The 27,004-nt window shown below is 39.9% G+C and overlaps 1 long non-coding RNA gene across 2 annotated transcripts; it reads left to right on the top strand.

The window, feature by feature from the left end:
* Positions 1–27,004, top strand: LOC140682253 (uncharacterized). Of its 2 annotated transcripts, none has more exons than XR_012053741.1 (4): positions 1–1,335; positions 18,575–18,691; positions 21,221–21,351; positions 25,806–27,004. It is a non-coding gene; the product is annotated as an uncharacterized lncRNA (long non-coding RNA). The 2 variants fall into 2 exon arrangements; XR_012053742.1 differs by lacking the exon at positions 1–1,335 and adding an exon at positions 17,017–17,249.

The raw sequence follows: 27,004 nt of genomic DNA, 5'->3' as shown, positions 1-27,004 counted from the left end.
TCCTCTGTACAAGAAAAGAGAATGCATATTGCTGTGCTCTGCTCCTGATGGTCCTCAACTCTAATTAAAGATGCTCTGCCATCTGTGAAACAGCTCCAGCAGGAAATGTGAAAGCAACTCCAATTGTATTGCAATCACTTCTAGACTAAATGTTACCTTAATTCTGGCTCTTTTGTCTAATTTGGGAATAAAATCTTCTGTGCAAAGAGGTTTGGGCCCTTTCTGAAAGGCCTGGATTAGTGTTCTGTGCTGTTCAGGAAGTCAGATTAGGTGACCACTGTGCTGCCTTCTGGTCATAGGTCCAGGTAAAGGTTTATCATTTACCCTTTCCCTTACCCTTTTCTCCTACCACTTCCAAAGTGTGAAATCCAGGTATGGCACTGTGCAAAGCCTCTCTCTGGAACATCTTTGTCATCTCCTTATTTCTGATATATTTTTCAGCTATCACTTCCCAGAAACTCTCTGGAATAGCAAGATGTGTATGGAGGTTTACTCTACAGGAGAGTATGCTCACTAAGGTGCTACAGATGTGTTTTATTTTGATTTGAGGTTTTTTTAATCTTAAACCCCCCACTAAAATTCAACAAAACAGACAAACAAAAAATCCCAAAACAGCTATGTCCCCAAACCCTTGATTTTGCCTTGCACAGGTTTGCCAGAAAGGTTTCCACCTTTGGCTTGCACTGACAATGATCTTATTTTCTGACTGTACAATATATTGCAGGCAGAAGTGAACAAGTAGATTAAAAAATTTTGAAAGCACTAGTGACATCAAGGGATAGATTAAATCACCAAGACAATTGAATCATATTTTCTGGAGAAGATAACATTGCAAAATGATTAAATCCATAGGCCATTTTAACTGCCTTATGTCCTCTGCTTCAAAATATTGAGGTCAAAGTACCTGAGGCCTCTGCTGCTCAAAATTTCACTTTAAATTAGCTGTCTAGGGCTATCAAGTCTCCCCTGGAAGTAGGACATAAAAAGCCCTCAGTGTGAATCAAAGTTAACACATGGAGTGCTTACAGACCTTTTTCTGTAGAGGCTGATCCAGAGCACTTGGTGGAAAGGGGATGGGTGATAAACCCATGGTTATTTATAGGGACTGCTATTTTGTTTTTAGCTCAGACATTGTTAGACCTAATGGTTATTTAACTTGCTGGATTAGCAGATTTCTGAGTACCACTATTCCACTACCACAGGAGCTCCTTCTTGTCCCTGAGAAAAAAACAACCCAACGCACATCAGAGCTACAGGGGAAAGGTCAGAGCCAAGATGCTGCCATGGAGCCCCCAGGGAGACAGTGGAGAAAGCAGAAGGAGGTGCCTACTGCAGGTAGGACCAACCTATTTGGAGATATTTTAGCAGGGCTTGTGCCCCTGCTCTTTACTTGGCTAGGGAAAAAAAAAAAAAAAAGAAGAAGAAAAAAAAATAAAAGGTCTCCCAGAGTCACACCTAAGGCCATTGTGCTGATTGGAGCACTTGTAAATCTGTGTTCAGTTCCTTGCTTTATGCAAATTCTTCCTGTGCCCACAAGCAAGCCATCCGCCTTCCCTGTTTGTCACTTCACTGTCCATAGTATGGAGCTGAAAGCCTCCCCAGTATCTCACATGGATTTAAATTAAAGAGTGGGAGGTTCTGTTCTAGGGTAATTTATTTTTTTTTCTGCCAAGTTTTTCTGCTGTCATAATAGATACCAGATAGTCCTGGAGAGGGAGAAAAAGATGGTATTTTAGAAAGTAAATGTAATTAGAAAAGTCTGTAGAGGAAATTATCTGATGGGTTTTTCCTTTCTTTGATTCCTCTTGATTCTCTGAAAATTCTTTCTTTCTGAAGCCACTGTTAACTGGAATAATATTATTGTCCTACAGAAGGCTCACCAGACCTTATTTGTTATTTGTGTTGCTATGACTCTGAGAGATAACACCACACCTTGTGTTACTTTGACTTGGAAAGTGATGCATGAGAGAGTTTCATTCTGTTCTTTGCAGAATAAAATAAAGTACCCCTATCCTCACTATAAAATCAAAACCTTTAGCACCTTCATGCTAGACTCAGCAAGCTGAAATATCAAGACATACTGTGAAACAAAATTCCAGGAGGTGATTCTGATTGGTTCCTGTAGGAATAAATCCATGTATCCAAGAAAATACTCTAAAGAGGGACAGAGGCTGTATTTTCTTAGCCATTAAGGTGACTTTTCTAAAAACACAGAATATTCAGCATATTTAACTATGTATACACCCAGCTCCTTGTCTGTGCAATGAAAAATTGTTGTTTTGATGAGTGATAGAGGAGCCATCTATATATTTCAAACCAAAAATGACAAAATAACTTGGCATATTTTCCTAGCAGGATCACATGGTATTAAAAATGTTTTATGGAGGAAATATTTTAAGCTATAAAATATTCTGCTTGTTTTTTTCTGCCTACTGAGATAACAGCAGAATGTTTTGTCTGCATTACCAGTCCTTATTAGCTGCTGGAGATGTAATATTGATTCAAACTTCTTGGAACTTCAGCTCAAAAGAGAGATAATTTATCTTTGGATGGGAAGTTTCCAAAAAAGGAAAGGGGATTTATTGGTTTTGGTTTTCTTTTTTTTTTTTTTTTTTTTTTTAAGGGTTTTTTGTGCTTAGAATATACTTTAAATTAGTATACCATACAATAGTTAGTGTATTACTTTTCTTTGGATTTATTTCCATCTCTATGCTTGTACTTTTTATTTAAGCTGTTGGTGCTGTTAACCACCAACAATACAACTAATCGTCTTTATTATGGTAACACCTCAATGCCATTTATGAATATGATTTTGTTTCACTAGATGCTATATAAACAGGCTAAGGCAATCCATGGCTGAAAACCACAGTTTCAGTATCCCACAGAACAATATATTTTATTAAACAAGCAGATAAACATTACATAGGGACAGCAGATTTTTTTTTATTTGGTTCATTTAATTTCATTTGGTTTATTTAATTTGTTTAAATATTAAGTAAGTGGTGCTCAGTAAAAAATGGAAGGGGATTATTTGATTAGGAAAACAAACAACAGGAGAGATGAGATGGGAAGCACTGGAGTGAATTCAGCAGGGATAAGAGAAAGGGAATTAAGGCAAGCAGATACTCTGGGGGCTAAAGTGAAGTGTCAAAGAGAAAGCTGTGAGGAAATATATGGAATGAAAACTGTGGTAAAATTCCTGAACACATCATAACACATGATATTATCAGTAGGTATTGCACTGGTCAGTCTCCAGATGACTGAGGGACTTTGTATTAAATGTGAGGGACGAGACCAGTGTAAAGTGATCTTGACATCAGGAATCCAGAAAGAGCTTAAATTCACTCCTCTTATCCTCATGGCAACTGAGGTCCTTGGTATCTGCAATTTTCCCTGGCAAGGGAAACTGTACTCATCTGTGAGAGAACAGATCTGTTTTCTGTCACATCTCACACTCCAGTGGTCGCTTTCCCTGCCTCTTGAATCAAAACACAGGCCATAGCAACACGAAAACTAGATGTGTCCTTTGACATCCATAGTGGTTCAATTATAGCAAATGAATATTCATATGAATATTTGGAAAAATTAGTTGTTTCCCTATACTGATTTTAGAGAGGAAATCTCAGTCTGGAGTCTGGTCTTTGACATTGTTTTTTAATGGAGTTGAGCCCATGCCATCTGCCAGCCTTCCAGATTACTTGGGGAACTTCCATGTTGCTAGTCACATAAATTGATAGATAATTTCGGTTTTATGCTGGATGCTCACCTTGAGGCATTGCTTCACTGATTCCAATGAGGACAAAAGTTATCTCTTGCTGTAGTCACTGCACCATGGTTTATTCTTTTAGAGCAAAAGCCTAAAGGAAAAACAGTTAAACACATTTCCTGTCATAAACCTGAAATCTGGAGCCAGTACCTTAAAATGCAAGAACAAGCCATTAAAAACTGCCCACAAATATGAAAGAACTGTTTTAATTTGTTGCCAAAACCAGTTTATCAGATTAAGATGGCTGACTGGCTTTCCTAATGTTTGTGCTGCAAACTTTTTCTGGTCTGTGGTTTGCTGTGCAGGATGTCTTTGTGTCACTGGTTTAAGAGCCTGACCTTTAGTTATGAGAAATAATTTTTTTGTTGTTCTTATGAATAGAGCCCAAAGAAAGCAGAGTTTTGTTTTCAGTCTGCTACATTTTAATGTAAAAACTCCAGGGTAGCCAGTTCCTAGAGCAGAGTTATGGAATCTGCCCCCAGCTCCAGGTGAGGGTGTGGAGAATTGTCCTGCTTCAACAGAGAAAGGACCTGGGCAGGCTTGAGAGGTGGCCCTGTGTGAACCTCATGGAGTCCAACAAGGCCAAGTGTGAGGTCCTGCAGAGGGGTGGAGCAATGCCAAGCACAGACACACAATGAGGGGGACAATGGATTGAGGCTAGCCCTTGGGGAGAAGGATTTGGGGGTGGGAGCTGATGGGAAACTCAACAGGAGCCAGCAAGGTGCACTGGCAGCCCAGAAAGCCAGGCATGACCTGAGCTGCATCCAAAGCAGCCTGACCAGAAGGTCCAGGGAGAGGATTCTGCCCCTCTGCCCTGCTCTGGTGAGAACCCACTTAGAGTCTTACTGGTCTGCATCCAGCCCTGGGGTCCCAGCACAGGAAGGACATGAAGCTGCTGGAGTGAGTCCACAGGATGAGAGGGATGGAGCAGACCTGCTGTAAGGAAAGGCTGAAGTAATTGAGATTGGAAGACTTTGGGGAAACCCTAAAAGAGAGATGGAGAGGGACTTTCCATAAGGGCACATAGTGACAAGACAAGGGGGAATGGCTTCAAACTGACAGAGAAGGTTTAGATTGGGTATAAGGAAAAAATTCTTTACTCTGATGGTGATAAGGCCCTGGCACAGGTTTGCTAAAGAAGCTGTGGCTGCCCCATCCCTGGCTGTGCTCAAGGCCAGGTTGGATGGAGCAACCTGGGATAATACAAGATGTCCCTGTCCATGGCAGGGGGGTTGGAATGATATGGTCTTTAATGTCCTTTCAAACCCAAACCATTCTGTGATTCTATGGTTTCTACCCCAGAGATCTGGCATCTCTGGCAGCTTTTTAGCTACTCCTACAATGTTATAAAAATGAACTTTTGTTAGCAGAGGGCTCTGAGATGATGAGATGAAAGGTTCTGAATAAGTACAAAGTATAATTATTAGCTAGTGTTTAACAAGGTTTTATGATTATCACATTGTCTGTGTAAACAGTATTTACCTTAGAGTTAATACAGGGCAAGATCCGGGCATCCCACGCTACCTTTTTGCACTTCCACTGAATCTTATCTAGGAACATTTGAGATCTTTGTCTCCGGTTTGTTGCAGCTCAGTCCAAAACTCTGAAATGGGGAACTTTGTTGATAAAACATTGTTTAGTTAAATTTTGGAGACAGTCAGGAAATAACCACTTGATTTCAACAGCTGCTTCTACAAGGGTATCTTGGCAAGAAGTAGTAATTTATTTAACCATCAAAATAGAATTAACAAGTGAAGGTACTCTGAAAATTTTCTTCAGGTTCTCTTAAGAAACACATATTTCAAAGGAAATCTCTATCTTTGATGTGTCCATGTACACTGTAATACTCACTAAAGAAATCCATTTCTGGCTCAAGCCAGCAATTCTAGGGTTTCTGGAGTTTTTCCTGGTATTTACTTCCTCCCTGCTGTTTGTATGTGACCACCCCAGGACAGGCTATATGGCACATCACTGACACTGGTCAAGTTATGAAATTACTTTGCCTGAGGATTTTTGTATGTGGTTCTTGGTGCTCCAATTATCATTGTGGATGCAATTTGTGCACTTCCTATTTTAAAGGAGTTATTTAAAGCAATAAATCTCAGCAGGTAACAGAGCACTTTCAGTGACATGAACATTGCGATCTCATATGCACATTGACCTCTGTTCCATCTCGCACTGTAAGCTGTTGCTCGCTGTATTTATTCAAGATTTGTGTAGTAGTTTTGATGGCAATAAGAACTCAGAATACCTTTCTGCTCCTTGTCAGAGTGGACACCCAGAAATTTCTTCTTAAATGTCTGCAAGTTCATTTGAGCTTCTCTATAAACTACATAAGGTGTTTTTTTACCTCATTACTTAAGGAGAAAAAGAGTTCTGTTTTAACTCAGCTGCACAAGGGTGAGAGAGAAAAAAAGAAAAATAAAAAGGGTGATTTAAAAACATATAGAGTCAAAGAGAATTTGCTAGCTTTCAGTATTTCACAGTACTTACCATGAAGGTCAGCATTTGTCTTCCTCTTTGTTTGAAACCTGTCCAATTTCCATTCAGATGCAGCTGCTTCAAATGCCTTTTGTTCATATACAGGTTTGAACAACTCCAGAATATTGCAGAGGAGAAGGGAGGGGATGAGGAGGAACATCCTGACAAACCTGAAAGCCTTGTCATAGCTTGTCACAAGGCGAAAGGTGTGATGGCTTGAGAAGGCTGCCCTAGAGCAGAGGCTGGACAGAGTTACAGAATAAAGCAGGGATTTATTAAAAGGATCTCCTCCATGGATCCACCTTGGGCAGCACAAGAACCCAGCCAGGGCTGCACCCAAGATGGACCAAAATGCAAAATGGTCCCAAAATTCACGAGCGCTCCCGGGGGCTCTCACTGGGATCAGTTCTGCTCCATTGGCACCTTGGGCTTAATTTTCCAATTCCAGCTTTAGCCCAGGCAGTCCCATCCTGCTTGTTTTTCTCTCTCTACCCCACGTTGTTTGTGCTCCTGGGCCTGAGATTTGGATCATTTGTCCTTGGTCCCCAGCTGGAGAAGGAATTTTTTGTCTCCCTATTCTGTGAAGAAAGCTCACCATCCCCTAATATGAAGCTCAGACCCGCACACTAAAGCAGCACAGAATCTGAAAAACATAAAAGCTAAAACCTGAGGCATCAGGTGTATTCCTGTGAAGGTCAACCAAAGGATGGGCAGAGCAGCAGCATTTTCACTGGCTAGCACTGCCCAGAGGAGCTGTAAATAGGACCTTTTCTCTCCCTGGTGCCAGCTTGGTGCTGGATTTGTGATCATGGCATTTACAGCTCAGCTCTGCTCGAGCAGCTCCTGTGCCAAACAGTAGGCAAAAAGAGCAAGGAAGCAAGATCTCAGCACAGGGGATGGAGAAAGACAGAAGATGAATTCATTACAGGCACCGAGTATTTGTGGCTGAAGTAAATATTTCTCCTGGGTCAGATCCCTTTCTATCTTCTCTGATAAATGAACTGGCATCAATGGACATGTTGCAGAGGCTTTATGCTTTGGTTTTACTTTATCCAGACATACAGACAGAGGAAAAATGTGTATTTTTCACTCAACCAAAGATCTATTAATCACAGCTTTGTTTGTGTAAGCTCTGAGGAACCAAGTCTAATAATTAAAAAAAAAATGGTATTTTCACTTTACCACTTTGCCCTAAAATCTGCAATTCTGTGCTCTGTCCAAGAGAGAAAACTTCAGCAGGTAACACCCAGAGCAAAGAATGCATAGCACTGGGCATAGGCAGCTGACTTTGCAGCACATCTCTCTTGTTTTTGCTGAGCTGGAGGCATCAAATCCATAGTGTATTGGGGTGAAGGGGTTTTTGGGTCAGGTTTTTTTTTGGGGTTTGTAGATTTGGGGTTTTTTTTTATCAGGTGTAAAGAAGAATTCTGTCTTTCCTTGATAAAAAAAAAAAAAAAGGCAAACCAGAAACACCCCAACATTTTTTTATGCAGGTGTTCATCTGTGCACATGACTGATTTTCAGTGGCCACTGGGAGGCTGCATGTGAGATGATGATACTCTTGCAAGCTTCCAATCCAAAGGGGAGACAGGGAATAGCAGAAAACATAACAAATGGAAGGGAAGCTCAAAGTTAGAGCAGAGCAAAAGAGTCAATAAACAGCACTTCCACCCCAGCAAACATCTGTCTGTTTACAAAGCTCTGTTGCAATAGCATTTTTAGAGGAAAAATCAAAAAGGCCAATCTAGAGATCTATCAGCTGTGTTAATCCAGCCTTTAAAGCATTAAAGCCATTCCATTTACAAGCTCAAAACCAAGACAACCTTCTTCCCTGGCCTGTGTATTCAGCTAATCTTGAACAGTGATCTTTGATGTGTGTATGGGTTCTGATGCTTTGCACTTGCTTTTTGGCTTTGCTCTTGGCTCCACCTGTGCTGCTTTTTAAATAGGCATCAAGTGATTGCACTTAGCTTTAAAATAAACCAAAAAATATAGCAAAAATATATTATATATTTATATATTTTATATTGGAAAATAAAAACAAAAACAAGCAAAGCTTAGCTTCGCTTAGCCAAAACTAAATTTTGGCTTTGTAGGATTAGCAAAAGAAAACATGATATATTCAAATCCATCCATGGGTGATGCAGAGTGTATGTGACAGATGTGCTGAATAAATTGATGCTGTCTTGTATAAAGCTAGAGCTACCTCCTGCTTTAGATGTAAGTGTCTTGTTAACACCTCAGAGACAGAGCCTGCATGCCCTGCAAGCAGGAGAGTTGCAATTGTGAATAAGCTGTTTTGCCTCCAGGAGTGGAAGCTAGGGGGAAGGAGCTATGGACAGTTATATTTTTATTAAGGTTTTTGATTTCACATCAAAAAGCAGCCTGAAATCTTGTTTTGCTTCTGAAGTAATTTCCAGCCTTTTTTGATTCTGTCAAATATTTTTGGCTTCTGCCTCTTGGCGTGGATGTCCTGGTTTCCCCCTGAGTTGTTAGCATTTAGGGGAACTGCTGTTATATCCTAAAAGGTTTTGTTGGGTTTCTGTTTGGGATTGGGAGGGGAGGCAGCGGTGAGAGGTGTCCTGGCTTGTAAGATAAGCATGTATTCTATTTGCCATTTGTTGGAGGTTGGGCAGTTTTCTTATCTCTCCCAAGAACAATGTCTCCCTCAGGGAGATATCTTCTGTTAATGGTCCACTAACGACTCACTGCATGACTGGTAAAGTTACATCATCCCATTGTGAGATGCTCCACCCAGAGGGAGGAGCCAAGCATCCCTACCTGCATAAAATCAGCGTTTTTTGGGACACCAGAACAGCCCCTTCACTGGATTCCCAGAGAAGCAACTTTCTTCCCCACTGGATTCCCAGAGGAAGACCAGGCCCAACTACTCCATCACCAGACCTTCAGAGAAAACTCCACCCTTCTATAGATCACCGCTTCAGCAGCATTTCATCTGCCACTCCAGGAGGAACAGCCACCATTTAACTGGACTATTACCAACACCCTGACTCCTCAGGGTGTCAGGTTTCTGACTCTATCACTAGTTTTGTTTGTACTAATTATATATTTTTTTTAATTTTCATTTATTTTTTTCCTAGTAAAGAACTGTTATTCCCATTGCCATATCTTTGCCTGAGAGCCATTTAATTTTGAAATTGTGGTAATTTGGGGGGGGGGGGGGATTACCTTTTCCATTTCACAGGAGGCTTTTGCCTTCCTTCACAGACACCTGTCTTTTCAAACCAAGACAGAGGGCATAACTGTTTTAGTTCCTTTCAGTGCAGTGACAGAGGCTCCCATCTCCCATGGGCTGCAGAGCTGTGCAAGGCTGGGAGAGCCTGCTTTCAGGGTAGGGAAATTGCACTTACAGCCACAGTGCTTTAATAAAAGACAGGAGGTGATAATGGAGTGAGTCAGGCAGCCCACGGTGTGTGCATACAGCCTGTTCCTTAGGTTCCATGAAAGCCACTCATTCCTGCCCCCAGGGACACACTGTGGTGGGTGAGGCTGTCCTCAGCACCTTCTGAGCTTTCCTTCTGCTACCAGAGTGCCATCCTCAGCCATGCCTTGTTTTGAAAGTAGCAATAAGCAGGTCTTGCAGACTTCTGGAGGTTTTGTTTGCTGGGTTTTCCTTGGGGACTTGTTTCTTTTGCTTATGCACTTGTGGAGGAGCAGCAGGATAGTGATGAGTGGTGTGTGCTTTAAACTCTGAAGAGTGTTTTAGGAGCAGTAGAATAAAAGGTGATAATGAGCAAGATCATTGAAAGAAATTTTAATAATAAACATTTATTGGGGCAAATTTTATGCTGCTGCAATGTGCCTTTAAACTGGCAGGAGGTTTTCTTTAAGTAGGGGATAATTTAGCTTTGATTATTAATTATTGTTTATTCCAAAGAGGGGAATTTTTCTTTGGGTTTTTGTGTGCTCCTTGGTAGGGGATGTTGTATGCTTGGGTATTTTGTGGTTGGGGGGGGGCCAGTATTTTTGTTCACTTTTTATTTAGGGGAGTGGAAATACACTGAAGCACTTCTTGCTGGTTTTCCTGTATCTTTGATTTCCATGCCCCTCATCCACGTAAGGAGTTTTTTGTTCTCTGTTTAAGGTATCTTCCTTGAGCTTAAGGGTTGGCTCCAAGTTTAAAAAAAAAAAAAAAGAAAGAAAAGCCACTGATTTTTTTTAATCCAAAGTCTTGGGCAGTCATGCTAAGAGAGTTTATGAGCAGTTTCTGGCTGACTCACTACCAGAAGTAACTTCTACTGAGAGGCAGTAAAGGGGGAAATTGATCAACATTGGTGCCCATTTTTCTAAGTCATTTGTTAGGTGACAGAGATTGCTAGGCTTGACTGAAATTTCTCTGCAAATGACTACAGGACCAAGTTCTGTAATAAAATAGGCTGGTATAAATCCCCAGAAAGGCTGCTGATATCCAGCAGTGCCAGTAAGCTACACTTCATATGGCCTTACACACAGTTTACAATAGCAAATAATCTGAGCTTTGAGCTTTACACTTGTGCATCTCTCTCATAAATTGTTTGTAAAAGATGCTGATTTACTAAGACACCTTGTGTAAATTAAGCAAAGGACTGCTCTGCAGTTGTGTAGCCTCAACTGGCACAAAAGCTACTGAAAAACCAACTACTAAGCTATTATCCAGATTATCAGTCTCCCCAAGAGAAGATTGTGTTAATATTGCTGTCCTTAGATTTGTTAATTCCTTTTAAATTTTTTACAGGGAAGGCAGATACTTTTAACTGTGCCAGAGAAATGATTTGTTGAAATAATCATTGTGTACATGCTTTTCTGAAGGACATAATGCAATTTGCCTAATTTTGAGTATGTAACAAGTAAAATCGGAACATCCATCCCTGGTGTGCAGTATGCCCAAACTAAGTGTGAGTGGCATTGATTTGAATTGTTTGATCTCAGACTTGATTTTCTGCCAGGTGGGTTTTCTCTGCTGATTTAAGATGGGCTTACAACCAGATGTGGAACAGAGAAAGCCACAATTATTTGGGTAGCTTCAGACATGATTCCACCTTCTCATTTTTAGAATACTTAGATCCCAGCTCTTATTTCCCAAAGAGAGCTTGGCATTGTGTGTGGTTACCAGCATGGCAGAGCCATAACCATGATTTCCATCCCTTCCATCTGGTCTCAGTAATTTTACTCTGTAAATTTACTTATGGCAATCAATGCATATTGATAATCTTAATTCAGCACTTTAACCTGGGCTTGGGAAGTGGTGGAAAGATGTCAGCAGGTAGTGGGGGAAGACAGACTGGCCCATCCTGACTGCACAACTGGGGCTTTGAGGGCAGATGTAAAACACAGATGTGCGCACGAAGTGACTCCATTAGCAAAGCAGCTGGAGATGCAGCAGATGTGGAAGTTTTAAGAGGCATTCCATTAATCTTTCCACCCATCAAGATGCTCCTCTTCTACAGTAGGGGAGAGCATGTGGTTTGAAAGAGTGGGCTCTACAAGTCTTCCACAAATTTAATGGGATAACAAGGTTCAGCACGGTGCCTAAAGCATCTGTGAGAAGAGGCAAGCACTGGGTTGGCTGAAATAATTTCTCTGCCTGGCGTTGCATATCCTAACTCTCCCAAATAATCTTCTTCAACTACCAGCCAAATTGTCTACTTTCAACTTCTCTAGAAAGAACTGTCTGCTCTGTTTTCTAAAGAACCTCTGGTATCCCCTTTATTCCACAGACTTTTTCATTTCTGTCAGACACCTTCCCTAAGTTTACCCATTTGGTGCCATCTCTCCGGTGCCATCAGTGGCCAATCTACCCAAGCTCTTTCTGGTTTTTAGCTCTGACAGCCTTCATACATGAGAGTGCACAGCCACCAACTGGTGTTTGGGATTTGGGAAGGGACTAGGAAGCAGCTTTGCATCTTCTTGGAAGAAATTGCCTTGTGGAAAGCTTTGCCTGCCAAGGTTTGAGCTCTGCAGGATAAGCTGCCCCTCGTGCTTGGCCCAGGGCAGCCACAACATTCTGCCTGCAACTTTCTGAGTGGCCAAGGCCTAAATTCTGCTTTGTGAAGAGTGTGTTTACTTTATGTGAACCTAAGACATTTGAACAACTTGATTTTAATCAATAAGTTAAAGGTTAGTTAGATATTTTAGGGGATACAAGAATTGTTTACTTTATCCTACCTTTAAATGTTAAGGTTAGTTGGTAGAGCAAAGACAGTGCAGAAATTAATGGAGTGTATATATAAAATGGGAATGGTGTCAGAGCCAATTTTCTTAAGCATTGTGAGTACTGCTGACATAAAACAAAATAATATTTTTTCATTGTTACGTTCTTATGAGTGCCTGTGAACTTGTTGGAAAGTCAGAGATGAAGCTCAGGGTATTTTTGGGGGGTATGTACAAAGAATAGGTGCAGATTGTAATTTTCGTGTCTATAAATCACTTCAATAGTCTTGACCTGGTGAAGTTTATTGAATCTAGTGCTATCTTTCATATAAAATAGCATGTCTGTAGTCTACAGCTTTTAAGGATCTATTTTTTTCCTCCACTGTATATTGCAGAATTCTATCCTTTCCTAATATGGTGTCTGAGAGATGTTTTAAAAATAAATCGTATTGACATTTGGATTTAATTATAAATTTCAAAGATAGGAACACATAGTTTATACAATATTTCAGCACGATGTTCATCTGAGCAGTACACTATGAAAACTTTTTATTAAATTTACTTTATTCAAGGAGCCCAAGCACTTAGGTTTTTGGGAATGTGTATATTGATATGGAGAGAGATCAAAACAGTTGTGTGCTGAAATCACCAGCTGGCTCTTCTGTGCAGAAATAAACCTGTGGGATCGTCATAAGTTACTCAAGCCATGGAGTGAATGCAAATTAGCTTTTCTTCACCATTTATTGGAAGGTTTTGTGAAAGAAGAACTACAGAGAGGAGTTGTGCACTGCTGGGCTTGAAGACAGCCAAAAGCACAGGGATTAGCAGTATATTACCTACAGCTAATGAGTAGATTAGCTGTGCTTCCTTCCCTTTATCTGGGACTGCAAAGCCCCATTTAGCCTGGGGCCCCCCAGCTCCAGGGACCTTCTGGAGGGAGCCCAGTGATGTTTTGGATCTCAAAGTGCTGAATGGAGCAGCTGAGAGCTGGATTTTCCTGATGGGATAATGAAGAGAAGAGGAATCCAGGCTCTTTTCAGGGGTGTGTGATGGAACGGTAGAAGTGGTGAGCCAAATCATGTAAGAACACTGGAAGCTTCCAATTTGACATGAGAAGAAAATTTTTGGAGATGGTTAGACACTGCTACAGGGACCTGTAGAGGTTACAAACTCCCAATTCTTGGCAATGGACAAAACTTGACAGAACAAGGGCCTGAGGAATCTGCTGCAGCTTGGAGCAGCAGGTTGGATTAGGTGGTCTCCAGGCATCCCTATGCAGCTAAAGAATTTTCTGCTTTTCAGCAAGTAATGAAAGAAAAATGAAAAGCAATGCTCAGATCATGAAGAATTTACAAAGACCAATTAGTGGATGACATTCTAAAACTTTTAACAGCCATGTATTTCTGGGTTTGCACTGAAGAGTGTGCCTCCCAAAAACTGAGTGGGTGCTACAGTGAGCTGGTGGTTTTCCAGGGTATCCTACAAATACTGTACAAAGCAGCATGTTCCTGATGCTCAAAACTCTTAATTCATGAAGTGTGTTTTTCTCACCAGCCATCAGTTGAAATATTTTGTAGATATTTCTCCCACCTTCTCAAGCTCCTTTATACTTCAACTTTTTTCATTTCTTCACAGACCCCCTTTTTATAATGTTGTACACTCTGAGCATGCTTCTTTACACAAAAGATTGTGATAGATTCAATAGAATTTTTCTTTAGGTCTAACAAAATGATCTATAAGACCCTTGTGTCACATGTCCCAAAATACACTGATGTATGAGAATCTTCCAAAACTATAGTCTCCAGGGTAGCTTTAATGACTCCCTGGATGTAATCCAATGTCTTCCAGGACTCTGAAGGATATTTTGTCTTCCTAATGTTACTGCTTCTAATATTTAGCAACAGTTCAGAAGTTAAAATAGAGATGAATAAAAATATCCAAAAGAGAGAAGAAAAATGGGAATGGTGAAATAGCATATTCCATCACCACTTTCTTGGAAGAAATTGATGAGACTGAGGAAGTAAGAGATTGCTTGAGGCATTGAATCAGCCAGCTGGACAGGGTGGATGTGGAACAGCTGGAAGTGCAGGTAGTGCTGGAAGTGCAGGTCATAATTCAGCATGTGTGGAGAAAATCCAATTTTTCTATTAGCTAGTGAAATAATTCAGGACAGTTGGTTTCTTTTTAGGGCTGTTTATGTTTTCCTTTTATAGTTTTTTTAATGATCACAGTCCTTCAAAACACAAAAAAAGTAGTAGAAACACCTACCAACGCACCAATACATTTCTTTCTGTCTGTTGTTTGTCTTGCAATCCTTTGAAAAATCTTAGCCCAGTTGAAGCCTTCTTTAATCCATAATTTCGGAAGAACAAACAATAGCTGGGCATGTGGTGTGATGGTTTCCATTCAGTGTGACTCTCCACTTTTTTTCTGGTTGTCTGGAAAGACGGATCAGTACAGGACAAGAGTGAAAACGAAACAAAAGTACTAAAACAAACCAATGTTAACAGGGATATAGAGGTTGAAGGGGCAAAGCAGGCTGAGCGTGCTTTGGGTGCTCTTCCAAGAAGGATGACAGATGGATATGCCTCACCCTGGCCAGCTCTTTCAAAAATTCACTATAGAATTTGGGTGGGAAAGTAAAGCAAAGTTTATTTTAACTTTGGGAAGAAAAAGCAGCACGTCTTCTGGCTGCCAAAGTGGTGTTCTCAGGTTGTACTTGGTGTGCAGGCATTTGCAAGGTTTTAGCTGCCTCCTATCTCACTGGTCCTTCAGCAGGAGTACATTGCACTGCCAAGAGCCACTTTAAAATCCATTAAACACAAGTAAAACTGTCAAGCCCGTTTCTTCCGCCTCTGTCTGCTCCGTAAGAAGCAAGAAAAAACACATTTGTTTTTAAAATACTGCCTTGTTTCCTTTGTTGCTAAGATGTTTTCACTGTAGCTGAGCGGCTCTGCTGCTGTTATAGCCTTGTGTGCTTCAGTTCCTGGAGTGGAAAACCCTGAGCAGAATAATCAGGACAAACTCGTTTGGGTTGACTGCAGCAAGCTTGTAGTCCAGGTTTCAGACCCAAAATAACTGTTTAAAGGATCTGTATCTGCTGCATCTGGAAAGCTGCAATAATTTGAGCCTTCCTTCCACTCTCTCTTTCTTTTTTTTTTTTTTTTTCTCTTTTTTCTCTTTTTTCTCTTTTTTCTCTTTTTTCTCTTTTTTTTCTCTCTTTTCTCTCTTTTCTCTCGTTTCTCTCGTTTCTCTCGTTTCTCTCGTTTTATTTCTCTCTTTTCTCTCCTTTTCTCTTTTTTCTTTTTTCTATTTTTTCCCCTTTTTCATTTTTTCTTTTTTTTCTTTTTTGCTTTTTTATTTTTTCTCCTTTTCTCTTTTTATTTTTTCTTTGTTTTTTTTCTCTTTCTTTTTTCTTATTTTTTTTCTCCCTTTTCCTTTCCTTTTTCCTTGTCCTTCTTCTTTTCCTTCTTCTTCTTTTCCTTCTTCTTCTTTTCCTTCTTCTTCTTTTCCTTCTTCTTCTTTTCCTTCTTCTTCTTTTCCTTCTTCTTTTCCTTCTTCTTTTCCTTCTTCTTTTCCTTCTTCTTTTCCTTCTTCTTTTCCTTCTTCTTTTCCTTCTTCTTTTCCGTCTTCTTTTCCGTCTTCTTTTCCGTCTTCTTTTCCGTCTTCTTTTCCGTCTTCTTTTCCTTCTTCTTTTCCTTCTTCTTTTCCTTCTTCTTTTCCTTCTTCTTTTCCTTCTTCTTTTCCTTCTTCTTTTCCTTCTTCTTTTCCTTCTTCTTTTCCTTCTTCTTTTCCTTCTTCTTTTCCTTCTTCTTTTCCTTCTTCTTTTCCTTCTTCTTTTCTTCTTCTTCTTTTTCTTATTTTTCTTCTTCTTCTTTTTCTTCGTCTTCTTCTTCCTCTTCTTTTTCTTCTTCTTCTTCTTTTTCCTTCTTATCTCCTTTTCTTTTTTTCTTTTTTTTCTTGTTTCCTTGAGTTTTTGTTTTGTTTTCATTTTGTATTCTTTCTTTTTTTTCTTTTCCCTATTTTTGCTGGTTTCCTACACAGCCACTTCATGATATAATTCCCATGTTTAGGAATGCCAGATCTGTTGAGGCTGCACTCTTTCCTCTTGCACATCTCCCTGATGCCATACACACACACTGAGAATCACTGGGATTTTGTAAGCACTAAGGAGCTGTGAGAGTAGCAGAGTTGAGACCAGGATCCTCCCGCAGCTTCCCTAAGACAGATATTCAGTCACAGCTTCTAAAACTGTGAATTTCTGCAGTTCATGGAGTGCTGAATCAACTAACATGTCTGGTAATGACCCCAGCAGGAGCATATTTCAATTTTTTGGGTGTTTTTGCTCCTCCATATCAGTGCAGTTAAGCTTCTGTATTATAAGAAACTCTCTTTTCTTTAAGACACTATTTTTTCAGTAGGCAAGGAGTTTTTTTTTCCTCAGGAAGTTGTTTGCAGATCTGCAAATGTATTCCCAGGCCTTTGATTTGCATGGGATATCTGTTGCATGTAAATTGCAGAGCAGCTGCTCTGATTCCCACTGGTTTGTTCCTCTTCACATCTCGTTAAGGATGGAGGAAACGCAAAACACATTGTTAATCTAATTAAATTAATTAAATTCTAAACAGTCTAATTAAATACGTATTAGTCGAATAACAATGCTGCTAATACTTCTGGTTGCAATTATATGCAGTTAATGTACAAACAAATTCTGTGGTATTTATCCTTTTCTTGCATGCTACCTTTACCCTTTCACTACCCCTCTGGGTCCAAGGCTTAAAAATTTTATTTTGGCAAAGGTGCAGAGCTTGGCAGGTGATCCCAAGCCCTTTACCAGGAGGAAGAGGAAGATGTAAGTTGTTGTTTCTTCCTTTTATTCAGTTTCCATATGTGGCCATTTTAATGTTTGTCAACTTTCTCTACAGTTTGTTTTTGACTTCAGTGATCTGCAGGTTTCATGTTGCATTCAAATTTACCACATCTGTTCTATATGTATTGAGTATTTTTTCTTTTTTTAACCCCTAAAATAATGTTTGCACACTCATTTAACTGACTCTGGCAGAGTGGTTTATAGCCCTGGAATCATCCTGCCTCCTATTGCCCTGTGCCTGCCACACTTTCTTGCTGTACCTGATTCAAGATCATTTTAGCCAAAGGCCCAGAGGCTTTTTTTCTGTATTTCCACCTAGGAAGATTGGTACTCTGAGGTGAGACCATTTCATTTTACTATAATAGGCATGGCCATACACTTCAGTGTAGTATTCTGTGTGTTTGGCACGCCTGCAGGGAGAGGTGAAGGTAAAGAAGATGCCCAGGTGGCATCTGTGAAGTAATACCTCATTCCTCCCTTCTGCATGGAGATGTGAAAGTAAGGCATCCTTTATTTTTTTCTCTTTTTTTCCCCCCACTTTTACTTTTTCTGTGACGCTACTAGTGACAGAATCTGTGTTGCTCCAAAAGCTATTAAGTGCTTTCTGATAGGACAGTGGACTTCAAAGAGGATTCTTCTGGACTCCTCAGGGTTTGCAAAGGAAATATTTGGAACAGATTGTAAGTTTGGGACAGACAGAGGAGCTATCAAAATTCCCACTACATTTGGAAGTAAGCTTTCTTCTCAAGTAAAAACCTTTTTAACAAGGTACCTATTTATGTTTATATACCTCTCAATGTTACAGGTAATAAATTGTCCTTCCCTAGAACACACAGTTAGTTTCTCTTGAAAAAAATATTTATTGTGATTATTATAATTAATTTTTATTTATGGACACAGTCAAAAGTATATGTTCTATCATGAGAGAGGTGAATATGTCCCTTCTTTTACTTAGCTTGACTCTTACACCCTCCATATACAAGCAGGATCCAATTAATAAATCAGGCAGTGGTTTTAAGGTGCTGTTATGCTGGGCCAGCCCAGCCCAAGCACTTGTGCCTTGCAATTAGAAAAGTGGATTTTTACTCTGTTTCTTTTTATTTTTAATGTTTTAAATTTTGGGTTTTAATCTATAAGGTGTCATAATGACTGCAACCTGGAAAGTAACAGCACTTCACCTGGTTTCTTCCAGGTGCTGGAAAACTCATGCAGCTTTCTTAGTTTACTGTGTTTATGGAGCACTTTGAAATAAGAATTGTCTAAGAATGCCTCCAAGAATGATTCTTTTTATGAAATATATTTATCAGGAGCCTGGAAATGTCTTCTCTTGAGGAATAAGCCAACCAGCAGAGAGACAACTGTGTGAAGAACAGACACCTGTCTGTAAATCTGGTGCTGTGACTCAACAGAAAAAGATGGCTCTGGTGAGGATTGAATTAATAATATATTTCATGTTTTGAAACTCAGGCAGCTAGACAAAAGGATGGAAAAAATGGGAAAAAATGTGCATGTTCAAATCAGTCCTACTTTGCTCTTATGAGCAGTGTGAGACTGACATGTGACAGGTTATGAGGAATTAGGGAGCACTGAAAGACCTTTTGAATGGTAACTTCAAACAGTCTCTTTTCTCTTTGGTTATCAGCCCATTTAGGTGTTTTATAAATAGCAAAGATAGATTGTCAGATACTTTCAATAGGAAAGAGCAGGGGCAGAACAGGGAAGTAATAAGTTACATGAGATACCAATCGTATTTCCATCAACAGAAAATGACTCATGATTCATAAAAGCCTCCTTTATACTAGAATATATTGTTTAGAATTTTGTTTAAAAATTAAACAGAATGTCTAGCATTTCAGCAGCTTTAACTTCCTGGCTTGATTTCTAATAGACATTCTATAAATAAAACATATATTTCAAAGCCTGAATTCTCCTCAGAAGAGCCTATGGGCAGTTTTGGTGGGATATTGTTTTCCAGTGCATTCATATTAATTTGCCAGTTGAACAAGGCTTTTGCAAGCAAAACAGTGAGTAAGAAGTGTGCTTTGAGCTAGCAAGTCAGAATAAAGCACCTTATGAAAACAAACATGCAAAAGAAAAAGCTCTCTACAGAATGCAAAGCTAAATTGATGCCAAGATTGCTGTTCTGAATAGCAGTGTACAGCAGCACAGTGAGATTTCAGTCAATTCACCACCTGTGAGTAATCCTCTAAATAAAGGTATAAATTTCACAGTAAATCCTTCTGCAAGGCTTTCTAAGCCCTGAGCATTAACAGGAAAATAGTGCACAATTCAGTATGATTTATGGGGAAGAAGGAAGGTTAGAAGAGAATCCCTCTGCCACTTTCTTGTCACACAGGCTACTTGCACATATTTGCATAGAAGAGCCAGTTTCTTTCCTGCTGCATTTACCTCCACAATCCAGAGTGCATCACAAGCACTGGAGGGCAGGCCTTAACTAGACACTGCAGAAAAGGACAGTCCTCTCTGGAAAAGCCTTCCAACTCTTTATTACTAAATTCTGTGTCAGGGCTGGAGGCTCACAGTGTTTTAGGAGCAGGCTGGAGCCAAGAGAGGCAGAAGGTGGGCACATCATGCAGTGATTGCTGCCAGGCTGCTTCAGCAAAGCCGCAGAAGAGCACACCCCGGTGACATTTCTCTATTTGACACATGGATGGGTGTCGGAATCTGAGGTATTATTGATTCTGAGATTGTAGAAAGTCTGTGTCTTTCTGCCCCGTTGCCAAAGAAGAAGCCATAATTTGTCTGTGCTGGTTTCAAGGTTGTTTATTCTGTTTATCTCTACCATGTTCTGCTGCCCTGCCGCAGCTCTGTCCTGCAGGGCAGCGTGTGGGGCTCTGCCCTCAGTGGGATGTTACAAACATTAAATACCAGAAACTACCTGTGCTATATTTACAATAATGTGCCAATATCTGTCACCTACGTTGAACAGTGTGTCCCCAGCCTAAACCAACAGAAAAATGCCAACACTACAGTGAAACATGGAGGGCATGAAGAAGGAGAAAAAGGACAAGACACGCCCAATTTCCTCCATCTTGTCCTCTTTAAACCCCTAATCTAGAATCCTAAAATTTTACTTTTGCACCATGCCTCACTTAATTATTACTTATATCAATCACTCAGAGCTTGTAATTCATCCTGTGAGATTGAAAACTCTTTTCCATGGACAGAGATCACAGACAGTGTCTCTGGGGGCTCTGTACAGGGGGGTTCCTGACCCCCTGCCAGGGTCCCAGGCCTTCCAGGGCAGACAGAGGGAAGCTCTGGATTCCCACATATGGGTATACAAGTGCTTCATGATTTGCTTTTAAGAGTTTGATTTAGCCAGAACGAAGCATAAAGCTGGTGCCTCCCAGCTTTAGCAGTGGCTGTACCTGCAGCAGGTACTCCCTGGCCAGGTGGCTCATTCTGCTCACCTCAGCTGCCATCCTTGCCCACGTACCATTGCTCAGGCTCCCCCAGACAAGGTGGGACATGCTGGCCATGACCACGAGCTTTCCCCTGAAGCCAGGCCAAGCCCTGACTGCCAGGGTAAGCCTTTGAGGGAGCCCCAACCATGCCAGGAGCATGCCAGGAGCAAGGAGGTAAAGATGAGCGTGGCCCAGCGCTCAGCCTGTGTCCTGGCCTTATTCTGTTTACTGGAATAGACAGAGCACGTAGCCAAAGAGGTCAGGAAGAGAGCACAGCACTGAATGTTTTTAGCACACTGGGGACATTTGCCCTGCTGGCCTTGGCAATGGTTTCTCGTGCATCACTTCTGTGCATATGCTCCTTCCCTTCCCTGCCTCGCTTCCCCTCCTTCCCCTGCCTGCTTCCTACCTTTTTGTGTATGGCTGAGTCAGATGGTCCAGCAAAAAGCCTGCAATGATGTTTCATCTTTATTGGGTCTTGTAATGATCCAAATAATTGCTTGAATTTTAATCTGCTTTATGCAGGCTGAGCACTTCTGGTCACACTTGGAAAGGAGGACTAACACCCTACCACCCTTCAAAAAACCCTCATATTCCCAGGAATGTCCAGGACTGCAAAAGGCTGCTTGCTGCCCTGCCAAGGAGCCTGCAACAGGGTCTGTACTGCTGTGAACTTGTGCAGAAATCACGTAGTTTGATTTTTGAGTTGGTTTGGTTCCAAGGGAATACAGATGTCTAATCCATGCCACCCTGTGTTGCACACCACTGACTTTCCCACTCATGCTCCCACAAGCTGTGGGCAAAACTAACCTTGTTAAAGTGGAGTAAATATCCACTTTATTACGAGTAACAATACTAGAAGTGAGTAGTGTCTCCAGTTAGCGTGGCAGCAGTGTGGGTAGTTTATAGATCAGAGATAATGCAGTGGTAGAAAGGATGGATCTACTATATGGATGATTGAGTTGAATTCTCTCTGGTTTATATAGGTGAATTAACAAAGTAAAAAAAAAAAGAAAAAAGCTCCTCCAGTAATTTATGAGTTCATGCCCTGCTTCTTTCCAGCAAGGCAAGAACTCTCCAGTGCCTGAAGGACTTTATTTAAGTACAGTACAGGCTGTATAATCACTGAAGTGTTTGAAAACTTCCCCAACATTAATTTTATCTGTTTGTGATGGTGGAAACCTGCTGGAGTAGTGAGAATTGTTTTCAGGGTGTTCTGAGGCAAACCTTAAAAGGTGAGAATGCAGCTTGATTTGGGCCAACAATCCTCTGGGCACAGGTTGGTTAAGCCATGCAGCCCATGAGCATCAATTAGAGGAACTTCAATTAGTGAAGGGTGGCCATGTTTGGAGGTAATTTCACTTCTTTTTACAGTTTACAGAAAGATTAACTAAAAAAGAAGTGGCCTTCTTAAGAGAAAGCAGTACTGACTTGTCTTTACCAGTCAAAATCCAGGACAGGGATTGGAAAAGCCAGAAAACATCCCCAAAAACATGGATATAAAACTATGCAAGAGGGAGGAGGCGTGCAGCTCCAGACTCCAACACAGGAGAGCTGACTCTGCTTTTACAGTGAGATCAAGGACAAATTGTCTACTGGCTTTGAATCAAACACTGTCTCAAAACTAAGATAATGGGAAAATTTCCTTTTTATTTGACTTGATTTTTTTTTAAGTGTTTTTTATCTTGCTCATTTAAAAGATCTGTGCCTCTGTTCTAAGAAGGCTTTTTTTCCAGGATCAGAGATATCTTGCATTCCTCAAGTGCAATTCATTCCCAATAAAACTCTCTATGCTCCATATCAACCATTAATGTTTCCAGATTGTAAACCTGACAGGTTTAGCAGATTTATTATTGTTTTCTATTAGTGTGAGGCTGAGACTGTGAGGTTAACATTTAGCATGCTGTGGAGACTGAGCAGCTCTTTCTGTGTCCATGACTTTGCTTCCTGATGAAACCAAACTGGCAAAATAAACTAGGAAAAGCAACTCTTTCCTGAAGTGACTGAGGTCTAAACAGTTGTGGTTTTGACGATCAGTGCAAGAAATAAAGATAGAAAATATAAAATATATTAATACTTTCTTATTAAATTTGGGTTGGGTTTTTTCTTGGTTTTTGTTGTTGTTGTTGTGGGGTTTTTTTGTTTGTTTGTTTGTTTTAAGTGTCCTATAACAAAATATAGTGCTGACTGGGGACAAATGAAATCCTTTTCACTTGCCTGGTGAGAAGCTCTGGTTGTACCTACTTAGCTAAATCTCCCTTGAACAACAAGGGGAGTATTTTGTTTGCATGTTTAATTTCTGCTTAGTAATCAAGACTGTTTTAACTATTTACAGGAAGCTATGTTTTGATTCTCAGTGGATAAACAAGCTGGGTTTTTATATAAAGCTTATGTCTATAAAGCAAACACAAAATCTCATTCATTGTTCTGGTGTGGGAAAAATACAGCTTACTATGAAAAATCACACTAAGGGATTGATCTATTTATTTATTTATGTTATTTATATCATAGACTTATAGAATGGTTTGGATTATCAGGGACCTTAAAGATCATCTGATTCCAACACCCCTGTGGTAGGCAGGAGATCTTCCACTAGACCAAGCTGCTCAACAAATATGCAAACAAACCTATAACTAGAAATACATTTTCTATAACATTTGAAAAAAAGTGATTGTCTGATAATAGGAACATGTAGAAGGGATTTGTAAAAATTGAAGAACTTGACTTAAACCTCAAAGCTAATTTAGTACACTAAATTCCACCTTGCCAGGCATAACTAGTGGTGTGGAAGTGGTTCTGTGAATAGACAAGAATGAAGGTATTAAAATAACTTTGCAATAAAATTCTACAGCCAAACAGACCTTTGTTGATGTAAATAATTTGGCAGAGAGCTTAAAAACAGTAAGGTGGATCCAATTGGTCTCACATTTGGATCCCAAGATGGCAGTTTGGGTTCACGTCTAACATCAGAGCCAGCAGGCACATCCTGCACTCAACAGCAGGACCCCCTTGCACCACTCTAGCCTGAATCTTTATTTCCATAAATAAAAAAATTATTCTTGCTTAAAGACTGTTGGCTTAGGTCAAATAAGATCATATTTATCTGGCTAAGCATTGATAATATTTTTTATTATGCTTTGAGGTGATCCTATGTCAGCAAAATATGATAATTTTATTTCCCCCCCCAGAAAGTCTAGAGCATGTTTTTGTATTCATCTCAGCAGATTGTGTTTAATTGGGTTCAGCACTGCCATAAGCTGACAGTACAGATTTCTGGTCTGGTGCCAGTTAGTGCTCACTGCAGATGTATCTCAGGACTCTTACAGGCCACGGAGCTGCTACCCTACCAAGCAATATATTTGTGTTCCTGGTGGAATAAGTAAGCTCCAAGTTTGGGTGTATTGGATTACTTGACATGGTTCAAAGGTCAATTCATGGAAAAACATCCGTGAAAATCTCCCGACAGTGGCTCTTCTTCTCCTTCTTTTCCATCAGCTGGGAGAAAACAACAAAAAAAATGAGAGAGAGGAGAATTTTCAGGCAACTGCATCCTTCTGTTTAGGGGAGGTTCTGGTTTACTTGTATTGAACAGTTCATTGTCCTTTCAATTTCTGCTGTGTTTTTCTCCTTTACATAGATTTCAGTAGTTTTACTACTTTTGTAGCTAACTTATAGATTATTCATCATAACTATTAGCTTTCATGGGGTCTCTTTGCCCTCAATTTAATGCATATACTAAAATTGGTTTACTGCAATTTGTAAGCATTCATGAGAATTAGACTATTTTGAAAGTAGCAGCACCAGTGTTTTGTTGAGTAATAAATTTCATTTTTGGTTTGTGTGGCACTTGGAAGTAACTGCACTAAGAAACTACTCTTACTATCTGCAATGTGTATCAGCTGAAAAGTTGACACAATATTCATTTAACTTCCAAGAGTTATTATAAACACATCCTTTGTGGAAGAGATTGAAATATTTTGAATTAACATATGAAATATTAAGTAGAGAAATATGAACAAGTTAGTAGATGATTCTTTACTTTTACAGATGTCTGAAATATTAAGTACATGAACATGCTAAAAAAAAATCTTCGTTTTGTGTGCAACATTGACTTAGAGCAGAGCCACAGGGAAAGGACTTTATTTCATCTTTTTCTTTCATATAAACTGGCAGCACTTTTAAAACAGCTCTTTCATGTCAGCTCTGTACATAATTGTTCTGTTTTGGCTGGCAAGTATTATTTGCTGAAATACCACTTCTTATCTCTCATCTCTTTGCTGGCTCTTGTCCACTTTTCAGCTACTCCTCTGCATCTTCTGACTTGCTGGTTTCTTTGAGAGATGATTTATAGTGCTGCAGATTGTCTTGTATGCTGCCTGCTTTGGTTGTTTTTTTTTTTTTTTTTGTGTGTGTGTTTTGCTTGGTTTTTTTAAGTGGATGTCCTACTGTTGTTTTAGCAAGGAGCATTCAGACTTTCTGAGAATAACTGTGAAGGTGGCTCTCAGTGTGTTATAACTATGTGGCACTCATGAAGGAATAAGATCAATTAGTTCAGAGACATAGTTCTTAAGACATTAAAAAAGATTTTCTTCTTATATGACAGAAAAGGTTCCATGCTTACATTTCAAACTCAATCCCTTACTGTTTTCATGGCTGCCATTCTGTTATTGTTCAATGACTCTAAGAACAAGAAATATTTCCTCCTTTCTTTTGCAGAAAATAGTACAGAACACTGTCTCTACATTAGGATGAGAACAGTAAGGGGTTGTAGTAATTTTAGTTCTTTATTTTAAAAAAGCTGGTTTTAATAACAACCTGGAATTACCCATGTATAGTCCATCAAGGCTTTTATGATCTTCAAAACAGGGAATGCTTTTTGTTCCAGTGACTTTTGTGAAGTCACATACCAGAGTGATGAGCATAAGAAACCCTAGAGAGGCAGGAAGTCAGATGTCCTATAAGGTTAAATTCTTTTCTTCTCTGGGTTGATTTTTCTGTAGAACATAGCATGATGTGGCATTAGCTCCAACTCTCGCTTTTCAGAGGAAGCAGAAATTATTATTATTATTATTTCAGGCTGTATAACTCTTGTCCCTTGTTCTAATTTCAGGTTTTACATGTGTCGTTAAGCCCAACAAGACAATTTCTGCTGCGAGACCTAAACACAGCTTGATCATGGAGCATTAAGAAACATGATGATGGTTATTTGGTTAGCCACCAATTTCCTTTCTCATGCTCTCAGTCTCAGATTACTGAGCTTTCATCTGGCATTCTCAGACAGGCTCACTAATTGTCCTACAGCAGACAAATAAAGAGCACGTTTTACAAGTAACGTGTGCGACGTACTAGTCAGTCGTTGCCTGGATACAGATTGTATTTGTGTTTAGGATTATTTAATTAACTTCTTAATTGTGAAGAGCAAGGAATTGAAGCATGAAGTCCAAAGTCCAGTCAATGCAAAAAAAAACTCAATAGGCTGTAATGAATTTTGGCTCGGACACCCACTGCTCTGGTCATGAACTATATGGTAGTTGTAACATAAGAGATGAGAATTAAAAGGAGCTTGGATGAAGTTGGAGGAGGCTGAGTGGAGGGGGAGGATGTTATTGGGAATACCAGACTAATGGAAATGCATTTGTTGAGAGCGTTGTTCAACATGTGTCATGCAGATTAAAGGAATGTTGGACAGCTGCTCAAGTGAATATTGTCAGTCTTCCTAACATGCTAAGCACGAAGGGTCTTTGGAAAAACTAAATGTGGTAATGGCATCTTTAAAGCCTTTTTATGGATTTTTTGGGATGCAAATTGCAGGAAATATTAAGTGTTCGATACGCTGCTCAATGTTCACTCAAGAGGCATAAAGATGTACGGAAGTTGAGAAGGTAATGCTTAAAAGTGAATCATGGCTCCCTCTTTGTAAACTTGTAGAAACACATCGTGTAGAAATGGAGCTGATGTTTGAGTTAATGGAGGAAGGTGCCTGGGGCTGAGGCCTCTGCAGCTCAAAGATGTTGATCTGGGAAGAACCCCTCATTATTTGCTATCAATCTATGGTGAATTTCCATCCAAGAAGAGAAATGGAAATACAAAAATACAACAAAATTGTCAGATTTAAGGGAAAGCAACTGAAACCTGAGTGTATAATCAAACTGCATCAGGCTGCTTGTGCAAGGTAAGATGGGGCCATCAGATTTTCTTCTTCAAACTCAGAGGTTACAGAAAGTCCATAAAACCTTAAATGTCTGCTGTCTGCTCTAATATCCTCTCAAGCAACTTTAGAGTAGCTGGAAATAACTATAACTGTGTATC

This window comes from Taeniopygia guttata, chromosome 1A (assembly GCF_048771995.1).
Source record: "Taeniopygia guttata chromosome 1A, bTaeGut7.mat, whole genome shotgun sequence".
NCBI lineage: Eukaryota > Metazoa > Chordata > Aves > Passeriformes > Estrildidae > Taeniopygia > Taeniopygia guttata.
The sequence above is the reverse complement of the archived record's forward strand: the minus strand, read 5'-3'. Positions and strand labels throughout refer to the sequence as shown.